The sequence below is a fragment of the Silene latifolia genome, chromosome Y (genome assembly GCF_048544455.1).
Source record: "Silene latifolia isolate original U9 population chromosome Y, ASM4854445v1, whole genome shotgun sequence".
Lineage (NCBI taxonomy): Eukaryota > Viridiplantae > Streptophyta > Magnoliopsida > Caryophyllales > Caryophyllaceae > Silene > Silene latifolia.
In genome coordinates this window covers 233,136,969-233,162,054 of record NC_133538.1, presented here as the reverse complement: position 1 = coordinate 233,162,054, position 25,086 = coordinate 233,136,969, and the positions used below count along the sequence as shown (strand labels likewise).

The 25,086-nt window shown below is 40.7% G+C and overlaps 1 pseudogene; it reads left to right on the top strand.

The window, feature by feature from the left end:
• The first annotated feature begins 19,557 nt into the window (after positions 1–19,557).
• Positions 19,558–21,662, top strand: LOC141630246 (high affinity nitrate transporter 2.7-like; annotated as a pseudogene).
• The last annotated feature ends 3,424 nt before the right edge of the window (positions 21,663–25,086 follow it).

The following is a 25,086-nucleotide window of genomic DNA, read 5'->3' as shown; positions in this document are numbered from 1 at the left end:
AACAACTTACTTTCAAAATTAGCATGGTTTTAAAAACGCGGAATGCTGCCCAAATAGGACTAGAAATTTCGGCCAAAACAAGCTTCTATAGCCGGCATGCTGCCCATTTCAAATCTCATTTTCGAATCAATCTTTCGTTTTTTTCAAAACCAATCCAAAATGCCTCTCGAACCTCAACCAAGCATGAAATGCGTCAAGTCGTGTCCAGGTCATGGCCGTGTTAGGCCGGGTGTGTTTCGTTCTAAGAGTCTAGAACCCGACCTTGTTGGGTCACCCAAGCTCACCTCTTGGGCCTTGAGTCATGTTGGTCGACAATTTGGTCTAGGATAGTCCACAGAAACGTCCAAGCTAGGCCCTTTAGGACGTTTCACTCAAACCTAAGGACTATGTTGGTCCAATCACGGGTTTAGTCACACCGAGTCCAGTTTAGAATCGAGCTATGACAGCTTGAGTCATGTCGTTTTGCCGAGTCTAAAATGAACCAAGGTCTAAATCCAACCGTTAGTCGAACCTTTGGTTAGTCAGTCTCAAGTCGAGTCTTTGTTTGAGTCAAGTTGGGGTCGTGTCCTTAAGTGTGCAGGGGCTCTTACTTTAAATATTGACTCAGTACGGGGTTTTCTTGTAGAAAGGCCGCCAAAAACCCGACGTCAAGCAATGGAAGATGCTGTTAACAAGCTCACGGAGGCCGTGAACCTCATGATGACCCGAATGGATGCAATCGAATCTAAGCTGGGTGAAGATTCCGCTTCATCTACCCCACCTCTGACTGATCTGGAGAAACGGTTCAAGTTCATTGAGGACCGTTTGAAACTCTCCCAAGGGAAGAACATCCACTACGAAAATGCTAGGGCCTATGCCCCAGTTCAGGATAAGTTGCCCACAAACATGGTACTCACTGATATCCCAAAGTTTAAGGGTACAGAAGATCCGGTCCACCATGTTAAGGCCTATAAAGGGTACTTAGCACTGAAGGGAGTACCTGCTGACATGATCTCTGAAATCTTTGCCCAATCTCTGGGTGAACACCCGAAGGCGTGGTTCTATAATCTTGACCTTAAGAACTTCCCCACTTTCGAAGATATTACGGTGGAGTTCTGCAAGCACTATGCTGACAATGTTGAGATTCAAACCAACATAAGGACTTTGGAAGTAATGACACAGAAGGAAAAAGAGGGCTTTACTGAATTCCTTGCAAGATGGCGCGCTGAAAGTGTGAAGTTAGCCAAGAAGCCTGACGAAGTTGAAATGGTAGATAAGTTCATAAAGAATCTACGACCTATTTACCGCAATGCTCTGAAATACCAGAATTTTGGCTCTTTCAAAGAATTGATAAGGATCGGGATAAAGGTAGAAGATGATGTCATAAGGGCAGAGGCTGAAAAGCCGAAAGGGTACCAAGGGGCCTCATCGTCTAAGGCCAAGGCCCCAGCAACGACCCATTTGGATGAAGCCATCAATCTCTTAGAAGGGCAATCAAAGAAGCTGCAACGCCAAGCTCCGAGAGCATTCACCGATATCGGGTGCACTTACGCCTACGCTCTCCAAAGGCTCATGGCCCAAGGAAAGTTGAAGCCCATTGGTCCAACTCCGGACCCTCCCGCTGATCAACAAGGTAAATGGTATAAACCAAATGCCTACTGTGCCTTTCATCAAGGGAAAGGCCATGATACTGAAAGGTGCTATCGACTGAAGCACGAAATCCAAGACATGATTGAGAATGGAACACTCCCGATCCCAACTGTTAAACCCAATAACATCACCAATCCATTTGGCGATCACGCCAACTTTGTTTCTGTCGAAGACAATGTCGATTATTCCTATCTTATCCGCCCATGTCACTTGAAAGGGGTGTTTATCGGGAAGATATTTGTGGATTGCTTTGAATTCTTGCCAAACTCGAAGAATAAAATTCAAGTCGGGAGTATTGCTCTAGAATGTTCTCCTCTCATTAACGAAGTTAATAAAAGACAAATCGATTCACCAACCTTCATCACTGGCGTAGATCCTCAGAGGACTACCTCAGGATGGAGGCAGACCATCAAAGGGATCAAGGACTAGAACCGAGCATCTAAGCTGACAGCTGAACAAGGGAAAGCTCAAGACCAGATTTGAAAAATTATGAGTCGGGATCTGTTTTCTTTTCTTAGTCGAGTCGAGTCGAGTCTAGGACTTTCTTTTTTTGAATTTGAGTCGTTTGTTCCGCGATGACCTAGGATGTGTCCTAGGAATCGTTTCTTCGAGTCTGTTAAGCATTTCTCATTCCAATAAAAAGTTGCAGTTTCGTTTCCAAATATGTCTTGTTTCCAATCCTCAATCATTCCGAAACATGATAAAACGCACAACACACTCAAAGGAATCCCTGGGGTAGAAATATGTCCTGTTTTAAAATGTAAGGTACACTAGGATCCCGTGTTTGATTTCTTTACCTATTCCATGTCTGGCGGTAGAAAACCTCCATCAAAACCAGTGCTTATGACAAGCTTTTAGATGAATCTATGACGAACCCTAACTAGTTCCTTGTTTTCCATATCGATGACGGAAGGCAAGCCTTTTTCCCACAAAATCATCCCCTCTCGAAGAGAGAAGATATCAACCCGTTCTAAGAAGGAATTGTTAATTCTAACCCAATTTAGTTGGCGAAGCCCAGTTTTTAAGGTGTATCCATTTGTGACTAAGGGAATGAATAGAAGACCATTTTCAAGAAGAGAAGAAAAAAAATGAAAAAGATGAAAAGATGAAAAAAAAAGGATGAAAGAAAAGAAAAATGAAAAAAAGATGAAAGAAAAAGAAAAAAGGAAAAAATATGTTGAAGTCATTGTAGAACGCTTTTGGTTGAATGTCGAAGTTACGGAAGCCAGAAGTCAAGTCAAGTACCCATAGTTGAAGTTCAATGGGCGAAGCCCAAAAGTTTAAGTAGTAACCTCTTTACCCTCTAAGTCCTTCCTGAGACAGTTACAAAGAGATAGTCGGGAATTTTGAGAATCATTCCGCTTGTGTTGTTATACCTAGCCTTTAGGGTCCAGACATGGAAATTTGAACCCACGTCATTTTCCAACCCATTTGCACTCGGGTTTCATCAAACCTGAGACACCCATTCCAACCACATCAGCAGCCATAGACCTTGGCCTTAGCACCACAAAACAAACCTTCAGAATGATGGTTAACCATTCCAACTTGTTATTACCAAGCTCCACATCCCAAAAGATCCAAGCCTTTTTGTACCAACCCTAGACGCGGGATTCAACGGTACCTTACAGGCTAGAATGGGATACGACATGATACCTTAGGTGAAACCTTCGAGTGTGTACACACAATCAAAATGCCAAGTTTATGCACCATGATCGAACTACGTCGAATTTGATTTCGCTCCACGTGAATACGTAGGCAGTCCTTCAGAATAAGGGATTCAATCCACTCATCAACCAAGGTGTCATCTTGTCGGTTTCTTACGGGTCCTAACCAAGTCCAAATAAAGCCACCTTTGTTTGAGTCGGTCTTAGCACTCGATGTAGGCTAGGATAAGGATATAGGTTCGGATGAATAGTATCAAGTCTCAGAATGAGCTTTATCTAACGGTGTAGGCAAAGATGCTCAGTCAGATAGGTGTGGGTTTTTGTTGGGAACATAAAATATGAAAAACCCGCTGAAAAGAATGAAGGCGTGGAAGAGAAATAGTAAAAGCCCGCTGAAAAGAAAGAAGGCGGTGGCAAGAAATAATGAAAAATTGCTGAAAAGAAAGGAGGCGAGGAGAAGAGTGATAAAATGTTCCCAACAAGAGTGATGTGTAATGTCTAAGTGCTTTCATAAGATCAGTCTGTGTTTAGTGTCTGGGCGACGCCAACGTTGTTGCTCCGTGAGTTAAATCCACCTTGTCAATGCCAAGTGATCTTGATTCCCATGTGCCCTCGGGAGCACGCCCATGCCATACGATCCTCGTTCTACGTCCGACGACCTTGTGATTCCCATTTGTCGTCTTTTGGCGCCAGAATGGCCAATTTACATTTCTACCCCCAACAAGTCAATAATCGAATTAAAACTCGTGCACACTTACGGTTTTATTTTCCTTTTTGTTTTACGGTAGCAGGCTACGCCCACGTTTGTTTACGGGTCATACAGAGTGTCTGAGACGTATTTCCTGCTCACCCGTCAAGGTTCGATTTCAAAAAAATTCAAAATTTCAAAATTCCAAATACTTTTTGCGAATTGTGGATAGATGATCCAAGTAGTGGAGTCCTTGTGGGTCGATGATCCAATCCTTCGAAATTCAAAAATTCAAAATTCAATTTTCGGGTAGATGACCCAATCATTAAACATTTTCAAATTCAATTTTCGGGTCGATGACCCAATCATTCAACATTTTCAAATTCAATTTTCGGGTCGATGACCCAATCATTCAAAATTTTCAAATTCAATTTTTGGGTCGATGACCCAATCATTCAAAATTTCAAATTCAATTTTGAAGGGTCGATGGCCCAACATACCAAGTGATGTCAAATTTAAACTTCGGGCCGATGGCCCAATTATTCAAAATTTTCAAATTCAATTTTGAAGGGTCGATGACCCAATCTTTCAAATGATCTAATTTTAGGATCGATGATCCAAATGTGCTTATGTGATGATTATTGCTAGTACATTTTCTTTGTTTCAAATATAGCAGGATATGTTTCAACTGGGTTCGACTTTAGAGCCATTGCAAACTGGGGGCTCTGAAGCCGTTGGCTTTAGAGACCATTATCAAGATGTAAAGGATGACATCCACTCAGAATTCAATTCGATACAAGAGTATGAAATGGAAGAATTCCGTAGCTGAAAGCAAATGATGAAAGCGGCGGCAACCTCATTGGAAAGTCCCGTCCCATGTAGGCACCTGCCAGCAGATGATAAATTTTGGGCAAATGTCAACAGATGATGAATTTTGGACAAATGCCAGCAGATGATAAACTTTGGGCATGTGTCAGCAGCTGCCGAACTACGACGCGGGTTTGATTCCGTCAGAAACGGATACGTAGGCGCCTAAGGATAAGGCTCAATCCACCATATATGCAATTTATGGGTCGACGACCAATGATGACAATTTGACGCAACAGAAGCAAGAGTTAATCCCCGACGAAGTTTCAGGTACGATCTCTTCTTATGGCTGGCGAGCTTATATACGCAAGTCTAATGGACTATAAACGACCCGCATAATCCTCAGGTCGAGAGGGACCTGGGGTATACTTTGACTTTCGCCTTGTCCAAGCCTCAGTCAAAGTGGGGGCTCTGTAGATACCCGTATCCGTCGATATTGAAATTTATAGAGAACCCGACAAACACCAGATGATGATAGGACACATGTATTCATTTAGTTGTCATTGTCATTATTTGGGTTCGTTTTACGATGTAGAATGAGCGTTGTCGACGGAGTATTTTAATTTAAATGATATTTAAATTAAATGATTTTTAAAGATGATTTCAATTTATTTTATTTTATTTTGAATTTATTTTTCTTGAGTTTATTTTATTGAAAATAAAATAAATATTTGATTTGAAAAATCATTTTATGAGTATATTTGATTTGAAAAATCATTTATTTTAATGTGTTAATTGATATGAAAAATCGATTTAAAAATCGAAAAAAACTCGTTTCAACCACGCGTTTTGGAGCGCGATTTTAGCTCGGTTTTTGAGCCCGTTTTCTTTACGAGTTGGCACGAATATCGAGTACACTAACCAACCTAGACCACTACCCATCCAACCCCAGTTGGAACCCCTTAACCACGGACCAAATCCCATCCCAAATCACCCCCAACAGCCCGCATACAAACAGCCTACCCCCTGTTTTGCGTGATGAATCTCGAGCCCAAAACCCGCTCCAAATACCACCAAAACCCGTACCCATTAACCCTAACCCATACCCTAATATCCTACCCATATTACCTTACCTTAATCACCAAGAAAAACCCCCAAACGAACCCTAGAAAACCCCCCAAAAGCTGCTGGACAGCAGCTATGCACGAGCAGGCCCGTCTGCCTCTCTCCCCCCTTTACCCTATTTTAACTCCTTATAAATACCACCCCTTCACCATACATTCATTCCTCTAAATTCTCCATACATACTACCTTCACTCACAAGCTTTAAACCTCCGAAACAAACCCTAATTGCCTCTCAAAAACCCTCCACAAAACCGACATCCAAACTGAAACAGTTTGTGTGTCCTCTTCGAAAAACAATTCGTTCCTCTTTCAAACCTCCATCAAAACTCGAGTTTCTTGTTCCTAATTAACCATATAACATCCATCTACACATTAGACAAATATTTACGAGCCAAATTGCCCTTGAGAGTACACGAAATTCCTCGAAAAACAGAGTGTTATACACTGCTTTTTTTGTTCATTCTGTCTGTCCGATTACTGTTTGTGCTCGTTTTTCGTGCCCAATAAATCAAAATGAGCAGGGGTTGCTTCAAGATCTCTGTTCTCCTCTCTAGTTTTCAAAACATCTTTTAAATCGAATTTTCATCGTGAAACGAGGGAGAAATCGCTGTTTGAAAGTTGCTGTCCAGATTCGATAAAAAACGCGTGTTTGCTTTGTTTCTTCGTCGGCGACGGCCTCTCGAGATAAAATCTACCATCGATTACGATCCAAGACGGTGTCAACGATACATGTAGGTTGAGGGTGCATAAAATCCTTTTCTTTCTCCCTTTTATTTCGTTTTTTTATGTTTGTTTTTTTATAGTTTGTTTTTGTTTGTTTATCGTTTTTTTTTATCGATTGTTCTAATTAACTACGAAACTAGTTTAGTCCGAGTATGAGTTAAAGTACCACCATGAACACCCGCGTTGACTTGAGATGGGAAAGAAATCGCTACATCAGTCGGTCGTACACCCCCGTCTCATTTACATATCCTCGTGCTCAAGGTAGGGCATTAATAAAACAAATTCTAACTTTGTTCTTCGCTTTTGACCTCTCTTCTGTTTCGTGTGATTCGACCCACCCTAGGACCATTCACATGTTAGTATGACCTCTGATTGTTAACATATAACTTGTTTAGATGACATTAGATCGATTTGATAACCTAATTAGACACATTAGGGTACATCGACATAGCTTTAAAAACCGATTAACAATTCTGTAACTTAATTATATTCATCTTCCCTTTCACTAATTTTCTCACTAGCATGGAAGTGCGTGCTTAACACCTTTCCATTTGCACTCGTTGACGATTTAGAATTGTACCTAACCTAGTTCGTATTTATTTAATTCAATTTGTAATTAATTAACCTTTAATTTGTTTTATTTATTTCTAATTTTTTAAAAATCGTTTTAATTACCTTTTATGGTTCAAAATCTGTAAATTTAATTTAATGAATTTTTTCGTAATTTATTTTACTGATTTCGTAATTAAAACATAATTAACTTTGCTTTTCTACAAAAACCGTGCCTTGCACGGTGTCTGTCTCGACTTCGATCCGTGCACTACTCGGTCCGAGTTTTAGTTTCTTTTCTTCTTGTGTTTCTTTAATTGTTTACTAATCCTATTTTAATAAATATGGATAGGTGAATAATTTTAATAAGTTGGGTTCAATTTAATTAATAAGTTGTACCTAATTTATTTCAAGCCTTTGTACTTATTTATTTTAATTTAATTAGTTTAATTCTAATCTAATTTGTTTATTAACTAATAATTCGGCTAACATCTTTAATTAGTCTAACTTAGCTTTAGCTTTTTTGTTTACATTTTTTCGTTTATTAAGACTTAATAGTTTAAGTTGTATTTTGTTAGTTTGTATTGTAATCTGAGTCAAAGTAATTACGATAGTTGTTGTAATTAGATTGAGTTGTAATTTATTTCTCGTTGTGTCGGCATGAAATGCCTGGGTTGTAATAGGATAAATCCCAATGGCTCCCCCATTCCTCCTAAGCCGTGTTTGCGCATCTTTTATTTCAAATCAACCAACATGCTAAAACAACTTTGACAAAGTTATATTCATGCATTAAACGACATAGAAACTTCACATGTTAGGGTTTTATAAAACGATGTTTGCATATCATATATCGTAGTAGCTATGACCTTGTTTGAACTCCGACACTTGACTTAGTAGAGGCCGTTATTGACGGACGGGGTTAGGTGTCCTTATGGGCTTCCTAACACGTACCCTCACCCCTTACTCAAGATCTATGGTTTGTGGATCCGTCTAAATACCATTGGATTACGAGAGTCATTCAAATCGAGTGATATAGGGTACAAGTCTTTATCTTTAATCACTCGTAGTCGATTGGCTTGATGCTTTTCGATGAAAGGTGTAAAGTTGACTTGAACGGTTCCAAGTTCCCAAAAAACTTGGTGGCGACTCTAATATGTCTTAATTCGATTCGAAAGAACCTCGAGTCGATTATGCCTAGTGTGGATCCCGAGGACGCAGTTCCCGAGGGCCTTGTCCACAACTGCCGTATGGGACACATTAATGAGAAACGCGTTAAACAGCTCATACAGAATGGAGCTATCTCGGCCTTTGATTTTGAATCATTTGGCACGTGTGAATCATGTCTCATTGGTAAGATGACTCGAATTTCCTTCAAAGGTGTTGGAATGCGCGCTGCTCACCTATTAGGAATCATACATACGGATGTGTGTGGACCTATATCAATCACCACACGAGAAGGCTATAGGTATTTCATCACTTTCACGGACGATTTAAGTAGATATGGCTATGTCTACTTAATGAAGCATAAAAGTGAGTCCTTTGAGAAATTCAAAGAATACCAGAATCGGGTACAGAACCAACTGGGTAGAAAGATTAAAACACTACGATCAGATCGTGGTGGCGAGTATCTTTCACACGAGTTTGATCAACACCTTAAGGACTGTGGGATTGTCTTACAGTTAACTCCACCTGGAACACCTCAGTTGAATGGTGTGTCCGAACGGAGAAATCGAACACTACTTGATATGGTTCGATCCATGATGAGTCACACCGTATTGCCTGATTCATTGTGGGGTTATGCTCTTACGTCATTTGCTCTAATACTTAACCGAAGTCCGTCTAAAGCTGTTGACAAGACTCCATATGAACTATGGAAGGGAACGGTCCCTAACTTGTCCTTTATACGGGTATGGGGCTGCGAGGCTTATGTCAAGTGGAGACATGAGGATAAGCTCGGCCCGCGATCGGTCAAGACGTACTTTATAGGTTATCCTAAAGGAACATTTGGTCATTACTTCTATTCGCCAACCGAACAACGTGTATTTGTTGCGGCTAGTGCGACATTCTTAGAGAAGGAGTTTCTCGAGAACGCGAGGAGTAATAGAACCTTCGAACCGTCGGAGATTCCAGAACCAAATGCCGAGCAACCATTGGAGGAACCAGTTCCTTCAATCTCGGCTGCGGTTAGTATTCCTGAGGAACCTAGGAGGTCGGGTAGAGTCTCGATTCCTCCGGACAGATACATTGGTATGGTCGAGGAACATGACATAGATGACATTCTGCTCTTAACGAGTAGAGAACCCGCAACCTATAAAGGTGCCATGACTAGTTCCGACTCAAAGCTATGGCTTGAGGCCATGCAATCCGAGATGGACTCCATGTATGAGAACAACGTATGGGATATTATTGACTTACCTGCTAAGGTTCATCCCCTTCAATGCAAATGGCTTTACAAGATAAAGCATTCTGTGGAAGGTCAACAAGATATCTATAAAGCACGACTAGTTGCTAAAGGTTTCACCCAAGTGCCAGGTTTACACTACGATGAAATTTTTGCACCCGTAGTCATGCTGCGTTCCATTCGGATTATCTTAGCGATTGCCGCTTTTCATGACTATGAAATTTGGCAGATGGATGTGAAAACCGCCTTCTTAAACGGTTATTTGGAGGAAGAGTTGTACATGGTACAACCCGAAGGTTTCATCGATCCTGAACATCCTAAGAAAGTGTGCAAGCTTAAGCGTTCCATTTATGGACTTAAGCAAGCCTCTCGGAGTTGGAATCATCGTTTCGACCAAGTGATAAAAGAGAATGGATTTACTCGATCGGTCGAGGAACCATGTCTATATATCAAGTCGAGTGGGAGCAAGATTGTCTTCCTAATATTGTATGTTGATGACATACTCCTGATTGGGAATGACATACCTCTCTTAACTTCGGTAAAAGTATGGTTGAAGAACCATTTCCAGATGAAAGATCTGGGTGAGGCACAAAGAATTTTGGGCATCCGTATCTATCGAGATAGATCACGTCGGATGTTATCTCTCAGTCAGGAGTCTTATATAGACAAGATTCTAGAGAGATTCAGCATGACTAACTCCAAAAGGGGGTTTCTTCCTATGGCTCCAGGGGTGCATTTGAGCAAGTCTCAGGCACCAAAGACAGCGGAAGAGATAGAGCGCATGACCCGGATTCCTTATGCTTCGGCTATAGGATCAATCATGTATGCCATGATATGCACACGTCCGGACGTGGCATATGCATTGAGTATGACGAGTCGATTCCAACAAAGATCCAGGTGAATCACATTGGATGGCTGTCAAGAACATTCTTAAGTACCTACGGAGGACTAAAGATTGGGCATTGACTTATGGAGGCGATCAAAAGCTATGCGCAACCAAGATTCGCTGATGCTAGCTTCCAAACGGATCGAGATGACTCGAAATCTCGGTCTGGATTCGTTTTTACTCTTAATGGCGCTGCATCACTGGAAGAGTTCCAAACAAAGTGTTACAAACAGATTCTACGATCGAGTCCGAAAGTACTATGCCCATCCGGAAGCCGCAAAGGAAGCGATATGGATGCGTCAATTCTTACAAGGACTATCAGTAGTGCCTAGTTCGAATGACCCGATCACCATCTATTGCGACAATTGGGGTGCCATCTTCCAGGCTAAGGAGCCTAAGTCTAGCAACAAGTCTAGACATGTACAACGGAAAGCTCATCTAATCCGAGATTACGTGGAGCAAAAGGAGGTAGTGATAGAAAAGATTGCTACAGATGATAATATAGCAGATCCTCTCACTAAACCATTACGACAAGATAAGCATGAAGGGCATGTTATTTCCATTGGAATTAAACGTGTTCCTGAGTTGTAGTACTCTTTTATGGATTAGATTCATTTTCTCATGTACTCTATACGACATCATCGTTTGGATATTTATGTATTTTGTTTTTCATGTGGGATTGTACGACAATTTTGAACACCACAAAGTGAACTGGACAAACATTATATTTTTGTCCTTAATTGCCCACGTGAGCTGATAACTCTGGCAATTATTTTGTGACGTTGGTTGATGGTGGGTTCAACGAGCCATAAGTGAAACGGTTGACTGACCAATCACAGAGGCGAGTTATACGGATATCTCGTAGGACACAATTGTGACAACGACGTGGAGTCCTAAATGTTTTATAACATTCGGTGCCAGGTCGTGGATAGGACCTCCATGGTGATCCTAAGAGTCGATTCTTTTGACTATCGACTGTCTCTTGAGATTAAGGCAGATTTTGGGTGACTTTGGTTTCTTTCTCACGGTCATCCGTAACAGGGGGCCAAGTAGATTTTTTCTGGGTCATTTCATACTGTGCTTAGATCGGCAGGAGTCGAGTTGAAGGAAATATTCAGCCTTTATCAGGTACTCGATATTTCTCAGGGCCACTCGAGGAGCTGTAACTGAAATGCATGGCCATGCTCGAATACGGATTCGTTTTATCAATTAAGTTACTCTCTAGTCGGGGAAACCACTCTTGATACAGATCGATTGTAAAATACGACCTTTGCGGATACGGATCTGCAAATTGTTTTACATTGAGTGGGAGAAATTTTAAGTGGATATGAGAATCGGTTATCGCACATACACTTGTACGGACAAGTGGGAGTTTGTTGGAGCCAGTGTCCTCCAGTTAGTGCGGATAACGTTATTGCACGTACACTTGTACGGACAAGTGGGAGCTTGTTGGGGCTGGTGTCCTCCACAGTTAGTGCAATGACATATAAATCTCTAAAAGGATCAAAGGATATACTTTTGTTTTATTATCAGTTGGTCCACGTTTATCAATAACGGTTGGCTTGCTAGCCTCCCAAGGACTCCATCACCGATATCCCTGCTGAGTGCGGTGTATGCCGCCTAATGCCTTGTCTGACCGGGAAACCAGCCCCCACCTCGAGTAACATGCTGATTAATGATGTTCAGCATGTCATATTGAGGATCTTTCTTCGTTCTCTCTTGAACCTCCTTTATGATCGACCGGATATCAGTAAGCTGAACAACCATGAGGTGTTACTTCTGATGTCTTACTTGAACCCGGAGCAGACCAGGAAAGTGGTCTTTAATGCTCCTTCGATGGTTTGTGCTGCCCTTGCCTTGATGGCCACTGCCTCTCCCCGGTACTTAAGTTGTGGCGCCATCGCCACTCGGTTAGCTGAAAAGCTAACCTCTTTCGAGGCTTCTTCGGAGTACGTGCCTCTAGCTACCCCAGTGCCCACTATGGATCGTGACTACTATCTCGACCTGAAATGGTTGAGGACTTTGGCTGACGGTAGCTTAGCTTGGAGAGTGTGGGGCGTGAGTTGGATGAAGATTCCAGCTCCTGAGCACCTCCCACCAACGGAGCCCTTAGAGCCGGCGGTAGTGACGGTGGACTCCGATGATGATGATGAGGAGGAGGAGGATGTTGATAGACCCCGTCATCTGCAGACCTACCTCATCGACGACACGATTCTCGAGGTGATGCCAGAGCCGAAGAAGGGCGAGAATGCGTCGGTCGTGGCGGTGGAGAGACCTAGGTTGGGGAGAGGACCCCGTCGAGTGAGGGAGAGGACCTCGGAGACTAGGCCACGGCCGGTAGCACCACAGCAGCAGCAGCATCCTTTTCCGTGCTACCCTTACCTCGACACCCCGGAGACGCGATCCAGCTACTTAGCGGAGAGAGTGTCATCTACCTTGACACTCTGGAACATGCACGAGATGGCGTACGCTTAGGGGATAGGGACCGAGGGACCGCATCCGGTTTGGTGGAGTGGAGTTGGGGACTACACAGGGGTTTTCCATTCCTACGGGGTGGATCAGTCGACATGGGGGACACCTCAGTCCTTTGCCTACGGTGGCTTGACCCCATGGTACGTGAGCCCGGGAGTTGGAGCAGGAGTGGATGCGGGGAATGGGTCATCGGGAGGAGGTACTTCTGGCGGTGGTGGTGATGATGAGGTGATGGTTGAGCAGCAGCAACAGCAGCAGGAGGAGTGATGCTCCTTGTTCTTATCTTTGTTGATGGTAGTTGGTTTAGATGTTGGTAGTGTTGTTAGACTTTAGTAGTTGTTTTCGTTGAGACTTAGTTATGGACTTGTATTGTTGGCCATAAGGCCGGATTGGATATTTTGAGCTTATTGCAGGATGTTGGGAGTCGGGGAGTCATCCCGACTCGGATTATATGACAACTATGTTTATGTATGATGGCTTACGACAAGTCTTATAAGGCACTGTGACCTGTAGGTACTCGACAGAGTACCCCGTACTCTATCGAGTAGCTGCAGGAAAGTGGGATAAAAATCATTCTGATCTGTGGGCTACTCGATCGAGTAGCCAAGACACTCGATCGAGTAGCATCGCACTCGATCGAGTACCGCTACCTACTCGATCGAGTAGCATTGTTAGAGGAGGTTTTCGAAAATTAGAAATGTTCAATTGTTTTATAATTGCAAGTTTGATGTTTAATGTGGTTATTAGTGCGTAGTAACACCTTTGAACCGTTAATTTCATATGTTGGAAGTCAAGTTTCGGTTTTATATGCGTGTTTGTAACAATTAGTGAAGTGGCGACGATTTTTTGATTGTTTTAATATTACATATGCCATATTACCATTCATTCATTGAAGTTACATTTCCTCGTACGTTAGTGCATACGATACTAACGTGCTTTATCGACGGCGGCAAGTTATCCCGGTGGTTTGTATACGATTGGTGATTTAACGAGTTTATGCTTAGCGAGTAATGTCCATAATAAATAATATGTTTCTAATATATGTTATGAATCAAGTAATAAGTAAAATGTGTTGTAATTTTGGTTGAGAACTTCGGGGACGAAGTTCCTTTTAGAGGGGAAGAGTAATGTCGCAAAATAAAAAGGCTGAATTTGAAGTTATATAGTTATACGTTTACAATGTTTTGTTGTGTTATGTTGTTACTCGTTACAATGTTTTGTTGTCGTTGTAGTACTTTGGTCACATTGCTTATATGAAGTGTAAGTGGTTACTTTAGTTCATTGAAATGAATATGATAGTATGTTGTAAAGGACCGTTATAAAGAGCCAGTTGTGGCGTGATGTGTCGTAATAGAATAAATTAGTGAGTAACACAGTGGTGTTAGTTGTGCAGTATGAGGTTGACATGAGATACGTTTCAGGTTGATAGTCGTTATCATATGATGAGTGATGGTCGTTTGTGTTGGCTCGTATGGTAAGGTCGATGTTTGATATATAATAATTTGTAAGAATTGATGCATACATATAGAGTGACATTTAACGGTGATACTGTTTGCATGATAGTTGTAAGAGTCGATAGGTACAAAGCGTAGACGGTGATGATGATGACATGGGGGGGGACGATATTTCCAGGGAGCAGTGATTTGAGCAAGAAGATTAGTGATGTCGTGTTTTTCCGTGTCTTGTGCGTGAAATAGGTGAGTTGAACTTCGGGGATGAAGTTCTTTTAAGGGGGGAAGACTGTAATACCCGCCCTTTTAGAGACCCTTTGACCAGCGTTAACTGACCTTGGGAGCGGGAGTAGTCTTAGAATTGCGTGCCAAAACCATCTTGGGTTGCGTGTTATGAGTGGTACTCGATAGAGTAGAGGCTACTCGATCGAGTAGCTAGGTTACTCGATCGAGTAGGGGGCCACTCGATCGAGTATGTTGGGTACTCGATCGAGTACCGAGTTTTCAGCGAGGGTTTTATATCGCGTTTTGTTAAATCCGCATATCACTTCCGCCACTTTCCTCCTATCCTTCAGTCGCCTCTTTCCCTTCCCTTCACCTCAAAACCTCCATGGAAGCCTTTTGAAGATCCTTGTGCCTTAGGAGAGCGTCACTTGAGTCGGGTAGCGGTCTTTTGCTGAGTTTCTCCCTATAGGTATGTCATAATCATCATCCGTGTCCTTGTTCTTTACAGTTAGGGTTTGCTTGTTAGTAATAGATAAGTGTATTGTGGTTATAGGCTTTGCTTGGTCGTTGGATATGTTGTTTGTCGACATGGATTGGTTGCGATTGCTTAAAGGTAGGTTCGCCTACTCAGTTTCTGTAGATGGTCTAGCGTGTCGGTCGTTGTGGTTGTATTGTGGTTGTTTAATATCGTAATTGTATTGTGACGACTGTGATTGTGATTTTGGTTGTGGTCTCTAGTTCTCGAGATGCGTTCTCGGCTGAGTGGGGTCACTTGCGGGAGTGGCTTCACGCCCTAGTTTCGCCCTTCGTGGAACCCGCCACGGAAGAGGATGTGCACATTAATGGACAGGGTTATCGCTCGATATGATGAGCGGGGCTTAGGTGGGAACGGCTGCGGTCCCCCACTGGCAGGGCTGGTCCGGTGGACAGTCAGTGACGGAGGTTGGTTGGGTTATCGTGATTGTGTATGAGGATGGCAGCGTGTATTATGTTGTTAATTATAGTTGCGATTGTTGTATTTTATCTCGCATCGACCTTGTGTGGTTGTTTGTTTGTTATGTGTCCGCCGTGATCCCTTATGGTGAGCAAATCGGTCTTAGCAGTCGATGTTGTTGATAGCTGGAGTCTGGGCAGGGATGAGTCTTCACGAGATTCGGTAGTCTTAGCGAGTAGTCTTTGAGTTGTATCTTTCATATCGTTTGTTGGTTTAAATCGCTTGTAATATAATATAATAGTTCTTTTATCGACATTTGATTATTACTACCCTCGGGCAACCGAGATGGTAACGCCCTTATATGCTAAGGAAGGCCTAGTTAAGGCTCCTCTGAATATGGGGGTGTTACAGTGTTAACATGGGCGGATCTAGTCCAAAGGTTGTCTGTGGTTGAGCCCAAACAAAAAAAAAACGAAAATTCCCAATGTTAGAAAAGTCAATAGTCAATACAAGCACAAAAAGCCAAAAACAAAGAAAAAGAAACTCAAACGTCACGCTGCAAAGCACCAATTCAACAGTCACCACCGGTTCATTGTCCTAGCCACCTTTCTTGCCGTTGTCACTCTGGTAGGTCACCACCTCCGTCGTCGTTCACCACGCCTCGAATTAATACTTTCATAGGTAATTCTCTTATTATTCATCAATCATCATCTTCTTCTTGAAATTAGTAAACTATAAACGTTAATTATGCTATCAGGACTCTCTTGGATGTCTAGTTCTGGATAAATCTTTTGGTTTTGATGATGTTAAGAATGCTAAGTTAAGTTTTTCTCTCTCAATTTCTTGTATCGAATATCATATTATTGATTAAGTTATTAAGGCACTTCTATAATATTGAAAATATGAATGACTAAACTATTAAAGTAAGGGGAAGAGAGTGTAGACGGTTCAAATTAAGTACCAGAATGCAATCGAGAAGTGTATTGTTTTTGACGAAAGTGGATAAAGTGATGATAAATTGATAATCATGAATAATTCTATGATAGTTGATAAAGTGATGCTTGATACCCACCGATAATTGATAATTTGATAGTCATCTTGCCGTCATTACTCAATAAATTTGGTCATATTGGGATCTTTAGAGTACACATGCTTGATTGCTTGCATTAGAATGGCTTGGGATGGGATTCATGGGAGTGTTGGTGCTTAGATGATCAGATAATTGTTATCTTGTTCGACATTTCATACATATCAAGAGGACTCAAAAAAATAGACCATTAGCAACGTATATTTGCTAGGGATTGATAATCCGTCCCAAAAATTTATTTGCTATGGACTAATCTATATTCCATTTGCTACAAATTTTGGACCATCCGTAGCAACATAATTTCCTATGCCCGCGTCAATTTTTTCACATGGCGGGAATGGCTGCTACGGAATTTCCGTAGGAAATCCATAGCAAGTTTTAGCCCATTCCATTGTTTGGTTGGGGTGATTTGGAATGGAGTTAGATACCCAATGGATTCTAACTCCACCCCAACCCCTTGGAATCCCATACCCACCCTCCCCCCTTGGATTCAAACTTCATTCCTCCTCTTTATAATTTGTGGTGAACCAAACAACATTAGACAAGTATGGATTTAGAACCCCATACCACCCTACTATCAAACTCCATTCCATTCCATTCCGACTTGTTGAACCAAACGACCCCTTAAGGGGGCGTTTGGTTCAAACATTAGGTATGGAATGGAATGGATTCTAACTCCAAGGAGGTATGGAGTTAGAACCCCATACATATTTAAAGTTATTTGGTTCAATCCAGGTATGGGAATAATAATGTGTTGGGTGGAATGGAGTTGGAAACTTGGGGAGAGAGATGGGTATGAGATTCCAAGGGGTTGGAATGGAGTTAGAATCCATCAGGTATCTAACTCCATTCCAAAATACTTCAACCAAACATTGGAATGACCTGGATCCATTCCAATCCATTCCAAAAGCTCCAACCAAACAGCCCCTAAATAGTTCAAGGATACCATGAACAACTTAAGCGTTTTACTGTCAAAAAAAAAAACTAAGCGTTTAACTTTTGATTTCATACGGAACGTTGGACAAAGGAGAAATAGACGTTATTCCTTCCGTCCAATTCATTTCTTTACATTTTTTTTTTATTTTTTTCCTGAGATATATTTTAATTAAAAAGCTAAACATATGATTCAGACGGAGGTAAGGGAGTTTATTAGGCCCATTAGGATCGGCTATTGTCTAGGATTTTGACAAGCTTAGGTTTCTTGTACGGTATTATAAATAAATACCGATTATTCTATTGATATCAATAACACAACTGAATAACAATTATCTTTTATGAATTCCTATCTCCTAAATCTTAACATGGTATCAGAGCTAGGGATGGCAATGGGTCGGATTAGATCGGGTTTTGCAAGATCCAAATCCGAAACTTGATTTGACTACGTAAAAAATTAATCTTATATAAGAAATTTGAAATTTCAAGTTTAATAAAGCCTAAATTTTCAAAAATATTCGATTGGATCGGGTTCGGATATGAATGGATCGGGTTTGGATTTGGTTCGGGTTTTCCAATAGTGGATATGGATATGGGTTTTTAAATAGTGAATCGGGGATTGGTTTTTAAAGGATGGGTTTGGATCGAATTTTTTCCTTCCGTTCGATTCTGGTTCGGTTTGGTTCGGTTCGGGCCATAATTGCCATCCCTAATCAGAGCCTCCTTCTTGAGAACTCTAAAAATCGCTTCCGCTTTCTTTCTTGCCGGCGGGACTTCACAATAATAATTTTTCTCCTTTAAAAAACACGCCTTTTATTTCGCTTGAAAAAATAAAATAAATTGTGGACGACACTATGACGTCTTTCTTCTTGTCTAGATTTCCCTGATGGGAGTCATGAGATTGGTATTAGTGAGTCTCCCATCTTATCATGATGATAAGATAAGGATGATTTTATCAGGTGATTTATATTTGACGGAATTTTCACCCAAAATATCTTCAAAAAGAAAAAAATATTATGTCTTCTTTGAAATTTGATTAGAAGTCTTCAAATTTGTTCAAGGCGGTACAATATTGACTGGCGAGTTACGCAACCATAATCACCATAATGGTGATCCAAATTTATTTGGAGTTCGAAAAACTTAGTGTTCTCCAAATATTGAAATTGACAGATAAAGTCTTCAAATTTGTTCAAGGCGATACAATATTGACTGGCGAGTTACGCAACCATAATCACCATAATGGTGATCCAAATCTATTTGGATTTCGAAAAACTTAGCCTTCTCCAAATATTGAAATCGACGGATAATGTTCCGTTTTCCTGAAATTTGTTTAGGTCCGATTAGTGTTCCTAACAAGTTACCTAATATTCGACAAGCTCGAAAAGGGACGTTCTTGTTCATTGAAATTTTCTGATGAGTTTATACTCGTTTATCTTGCCAACATTGCGGAAATGAAGACGGAAAACAAAGATGGAGAAGTTGACGAAGAATAACATTTCTTATATTTTTCTTATATTTCTCCAATCGTACAGTTCGTACTCTGTACTGCCTTTACAATTGCGGGAGGGTATTAGGATATTAGGCACATTAGGGCCGGCTATTGTCTAGGGTTTTGATATGCTTAGGTTTCCTGTATAGTAATATAAATACGATCATTCTATTGATATCAATAACACAACTGAATAACAATTATCTTTTATGAATTCCTATTTCCTAAATCTTAACATAGTAGCAAGGGATATCACTCGCTATCCCAAATCCCCAAAAAGAAAAACAGTTAAAATTATTGATTTCTGGTATGCAAATATCTCTAAAAATACAATCTTACCGAAGATACTACGGAGTAACTTATAAGAAGAAGTTTTGCTACCCAAAATTTTGTTTTTGGCCATTTCCCTTGAGTGTATATAACAAGCACGTACGTACTCAACACTGCCTAGTTTCACCAATTACTTCCAGGTTCCAACCATGCATATACCATACATGGACAACCAACCAACAAAACCACCACTTAAACAACCACTACTTCATGTGGATGAAGACGGCAAGGCGACTGTCTTCAACCCGATCTCTAACCACTCACCCCACATGCTCGCATTCCACTTATCATGGCTTTCACTCTGAATTTTTTTCTAAAATGGTGTTGAAAACCAAAGAAATTATCAAAATGGGTTAGGTTTCAAAGTAATTACGTAAAATGGGTCCAAGTCAGCACCAAAGCTAGCTTCGCATTCAAGTCGCCCTCCAACTAAGCTACTACATCCCGGGCAACAAGTTAATATAGTGATTATAAGGCTTGGAGGTTTTGACCCAAATCGCTATGCGGGTAGGCGACTTGGGTTAAAGTCGCTCACCCATTGAGCGACTACAATATTTTTGGGAAAAAAAAAGACAATAACGTATGCTTGGAGACTCAATCCCGCGTCTACAAGAATAACTGCCTAACTTCTTACCCACTACAGAAAGTGTGCTATAATCTTTATTAACGTACTTAAACATTTATAAAACATATTAAATGCACCAGTTATATATTTGGAAACAATAAATATATTTGAGTGCAAGTATTAAATGTAAATATTCTGTAGGTGTAGTGGAGCAGAGGCAAGGGATAGTGATTGTGTTATGTGATGTGATCTGGTTCGATTCCGCTTTCCGCATAATTCATTATTTTTTAAATTTTTCTTTAATGAAAATAATACTAGCTAAAGTCGCTGGCTCCCATAGCGACTTGACTTCTAGTCGTTGGTCACCTGAGCGACTTGGACTAAAATCGTAGGCTCTTAAAAACAGGTTTATTCTCAGGTCATTCCGAATGTAGTGACTTAGGGAGAGAGCGACTTGAATCAGAGGCTAGTTTCGGGCTGACGTGGACCCATTTTGGATAATTATTTTGAAACTCAACCCATTTTGATAATTTCTTTGATTTTAAACCCCATTTTAGAAAAAAATTATTTCACTCCTCTTGCTTCTTCTCGACCTTCTCCATCCCACCCTTACTTCCCATCATCAGAGCTGGCCTGAAACTCACCCCGTCCGACATATCGATAGCTGGGGCAGCCTCCTCTGCAGGATCCATCTTCTCCCACCTCCTGATGGGCCTAGCATGTGACATGTTGGGTCCACGTCTCACCTCTGCCACTCTCTCCCTTTTCACAGCCCCTACAATCTTACACGTATCCCTTGCCTCAACGCCTCTGTCCTTTGAAATTCTACGCCTTCTCGTTGGCCTCTCCCTAGGCAACTTTGTAGCCAACCAGTTTTGGATGAGCTCTATGGTCTCAGGTCGTGTCATAGGCCAGGCCAATGCTACCGCGACTGGTTGGGCTAACATCGGCTCTAGCATAGCCAAACTCTTAATGCCGGTGGCATACAGCTTTACCAAATCATGGCGACTGGCGCTTTTTGTTCCCGCAGTGTTCCAGGCTACAACCGCCATACTATTCTTAAAATACACGGTAGACACTCCACACGGATACTATAAAGACTTCCATAGACAAACATTTCCGAAACAAAATGTCACAAAAGTGTTATGGACCGGGTTGAAAAACTACTGCGGTTGGATATTAGGCTTTCTATATGCAACTTTCTTTGGAGTAGAACTTACAATTGATAACATAATAGCCGAATATTTTTACGATGAATTTGGGCTGAAATTGGAGACAGCAAGGGCAGTGGCAGCGACTTTTGGGCTAGCAAATTGATTCTTAAGGCCCATGGGTGGAGCCTTGTCGGACTATATGGGCCGAAAGTAGGGGATGAGAGGGAGGTTGTGGAGTTTATGGGCCAGGTTAACGGTGGCGGGACTGCTGTGTGTTGGGCTTGGACGGGTGAACTCCCTATGGGGGTCAATTGGAGTAATGTGTATGTTTTCTTTGGTGTTGTTCCCTTTGTCTCCACAAGGTTAGTGTTTGTTCATCGTATGCTTAATTTCTTTGTTTTGATTATTGTTTAAACTTAGAATTTGAACTTGCGACCAGAGCGATATATATTAGAAATTCTGGTTTTAAAATGTTTAATATAGTATGTGATCGGATACTGCATTGTGTTATTATGATGTAGGAATAATTTTAGCTTCATTGACAAAGTAAGTGAGAAACTGATGATCACCATTGTTGTTCATAGAGAAAGTTAGTTATAGTTTGTTATGGAGTTTGTTATAGAGAGATAAAACTAGAGAGAGACAAAGAGTAAATAAATGTGATCTTATTATTCAATGAAGTATTACAACCTATTTATAGGTGTGTTACTTATTACAAGATCAACTCAATAATATAACTTATGTTTACATAGTTCACATTCCCCCTTCAAGCTGGATTTCCTTTGTAAGAATGAAGTCCAAGCTTGCTAGCAAGAAAAGAGTGTTGCTGTGCACCAAGGGCTTTGGTCATGATATCAGCTAACTGCAAACTTGAACAAACATGAGAAGGAATCATAAACCCTTCTTGTACCTTATCTCTAACATAGTGGCAATCTAAGTTGAGATACTTTGTACGTTCATGGAAAATTGGGTTCTGTGCAAGATGTTCTGCAGATTTATTGTCACATAGCAATGTGATTGGCAAGATAACTTGAAAATGCAAATCTTTGAGCAAAGCGTCTAACCAGGCCACTTCACTTGTGGTGTAAGACATACTCCTATTCTGCCTCTGTAGTACTCTTGCTGACTGTTTTCTTCTTCTTGGTCTTTCAAGAAATCAGTGAAGAACCAAGAAATGCACAATATCTACTCAGGGATCTACATGAATCAACACATTGTCCCCGATCAACATTGGTATATGCTCTCAGTTCCAGTTCAGTCTATGCAGGATAGTGTAGGCCAACATTGATGGTACCTTTGAGATACTTGACAATATGAAGAGTTGCCTGCATATGAGGTAACCTGGGCTGACATAAGTACTGACTTAGGTGATGCACTGAGTATGAGATATCTGGTCTGGTAAGGTTAAGGTACAGCAACCTCCCAATCAATCTTCTGTACTGTTCTGGTTCATCCAAAAGTTCTCCTTGTGTAGTAGACAATTTCAAACCCTTTTGCATAGGAAATGCATCTTCATTGCAGTTTTCCATCCTTAAATCTTGCAGTATGTCTAGGATATACTTTATTTGATTCAAGAGAATCCCAATGTCATTCCTTGCTACTTCTAGACCAAGAAAATACCTCATATGACCAAAGTAGTCCTTGATGGTAAAAGTAGTATCAAGTCCATCTTTGATAGATTGTATCTCAGTGTGATTATTGCCAGTCAACAATACATCATCAACATAAACCAAGGCAACAATCAGAGAATCAATGGATGAGGATTTAGTGAATAAAGAGTAGTCTTGCTTAGATTGTATAAACCCTAAACTCAAAAGGTATTTAGTCAACTCTTTATTCCACTGTCTAGATACCTGTTTCAAGCCATAAATGGACCTCTTTAACTTGCAGACCTCACCTTTCTTGGCTCTAACATATCCCAGAGGTGGTGCCATGCACACTTATTCCTCTAGGAATCCATGGAAAAATACATTATTAATATCAAGTTGGTGTAAAACCCAACCCTTTGATGTTGCTAATGCCATTAGTGTCCTGACAGTAGCAAATTTAGCCACTGGACTGAAAGTATGCTTGTAGTCCTTATCTTCAACTTGGTTATACCCCTTAGCAAGTAGCCTGGCTTTAAATCTCTCCACACTACCATCAGGATTATGTTTGATTTTGTAAACCCACTTGGATCATATGGCTTTCTTGCCTTGAGGTAATGTCATCAAATCCCAAGTCCGATTCTTCTCTAGGGCTTCCAGTTCTTTCTCCATGGCCTGAACCCATCTTTTATCTTGGACTGCTTGATGAAAAGTAGATGGTTCAAACTCCGTGAGCACATTGGATAAGCTGGCCAATTATCTTTGATCAAAATCCACCAAATCATGAAGAATAGCAGCATGGAAAGATGATGATGGTGTTGTTGTTTCTCCATTGGTCTGAAGGGCAATTTAACAAGGCAATGATACCCAGCCAAGGAGCTGGATATCTGTTTTGGCCGTGAGGACCTCCTTGGTGGCTGTGAAACTATCTCATTATGGTGAGAGGCTGACTGTTATTAGTAGAAATATTACTATGTAAGTGATCAGAAGATATGGAAACAGTAGTATGATGATTAAATGTGGTATTTTCTGAATTATTAATATTTGAAGTAGTATTTTGTGTGTCAACAGTAGTAAAAAAAGGATGATCACCAGATGAATTGATTTCATATGTGAAATCTACCAGATCAAGAGTAGTTAAATCAGGAGCGAACTATGTGATGCTGGTACTGAAGACTTGAAGGGAAACTCTGTTTCTCTGAAAATGACATCTCTCCCAACAAACATCTTATGTTCATGTAAATCATAAAGCTTATAGCCTTTTTGTCTAAATGGATAGCCTAGAAAAATACATTTCCTAGCTCTCTCTTTGAACTTATCCTTTTGAGTAATAGGTATAGTAGAGTAACATAAACAACCTATTACTTTAAGGTCATCATATAAGGGCTTCTCTTTGAATAAAACCTCATGGGGACTAAGCCAGTTAAGCAATTTTACTGGCATTTTATTAGTAAGATGTGTAGCAGCTAAGATGCACTCACCCCAGAACTTCAGTGGTAAATTAGCATGAAACTTCAAGGCTCTGGAAGATGATTTAAGAACAGAATCAGGGTGAAAATGATCAATAAACCCTAATTTCAACGCGAAGAAGAAACAGGGAAGAAGAAGATCATACAATTGTATAGAGGATACTCGTCAATAATGCGGAATAAAATGAAGAAGAACGACGCGGAATTCATCCAGAATCATCGAACCTCGTCATCTGATACCATAAGAAATTGATGATCACCATTGTTGTTCATAGAGAAAGTTAGTTATAGTTTGTTATGGAGTTTGTTATAGAGAGATAAAACTAGAGAGAGACAAAGAGTAAATAAATGTGATTTTATTATTGAATGAAATGTATTACAACCTATTTATAGGTGTGTTACTTATTACAAGATCAACTCAATAATATAACTTATGTTCACATAGTTCACAGTAAGTGTAACCAATAAAAGCTACGGTACATTTCATCGTGTTTATCAAGGTACTAGTGTACTACTCCGTACTTGCTGGAATAGGAGTATGGCCAATCGAATCTAGCTAGTGAATGAACCTTGCGGTGATTTAACATATTAGGATTTGCACTTAAGTTGGGCGAGAAAGTTTCGTAACGAGTTAGCGTAATTCATGGACTTCATTTAAAATACAAGACTGATCGATTGCTCTGTACTCAACTATCGAATTAACTACCGAGTACCTGAGTTGAAGGACAGTACTATATGGAGTAACAAAATGTATATAAGTTGATAAGTTTGCGACACTTCTGCTTGCAGTATACTCGTAACTGTGAGAGTTATGTTCATTATACTAACTAATCCAGCTATAGAAAATTACTAGATTTTGGTATGTTTGTAAGCCTAAAGATTCAGTAATGTTGTGCTACTTGCGTCCACCGGTACATGG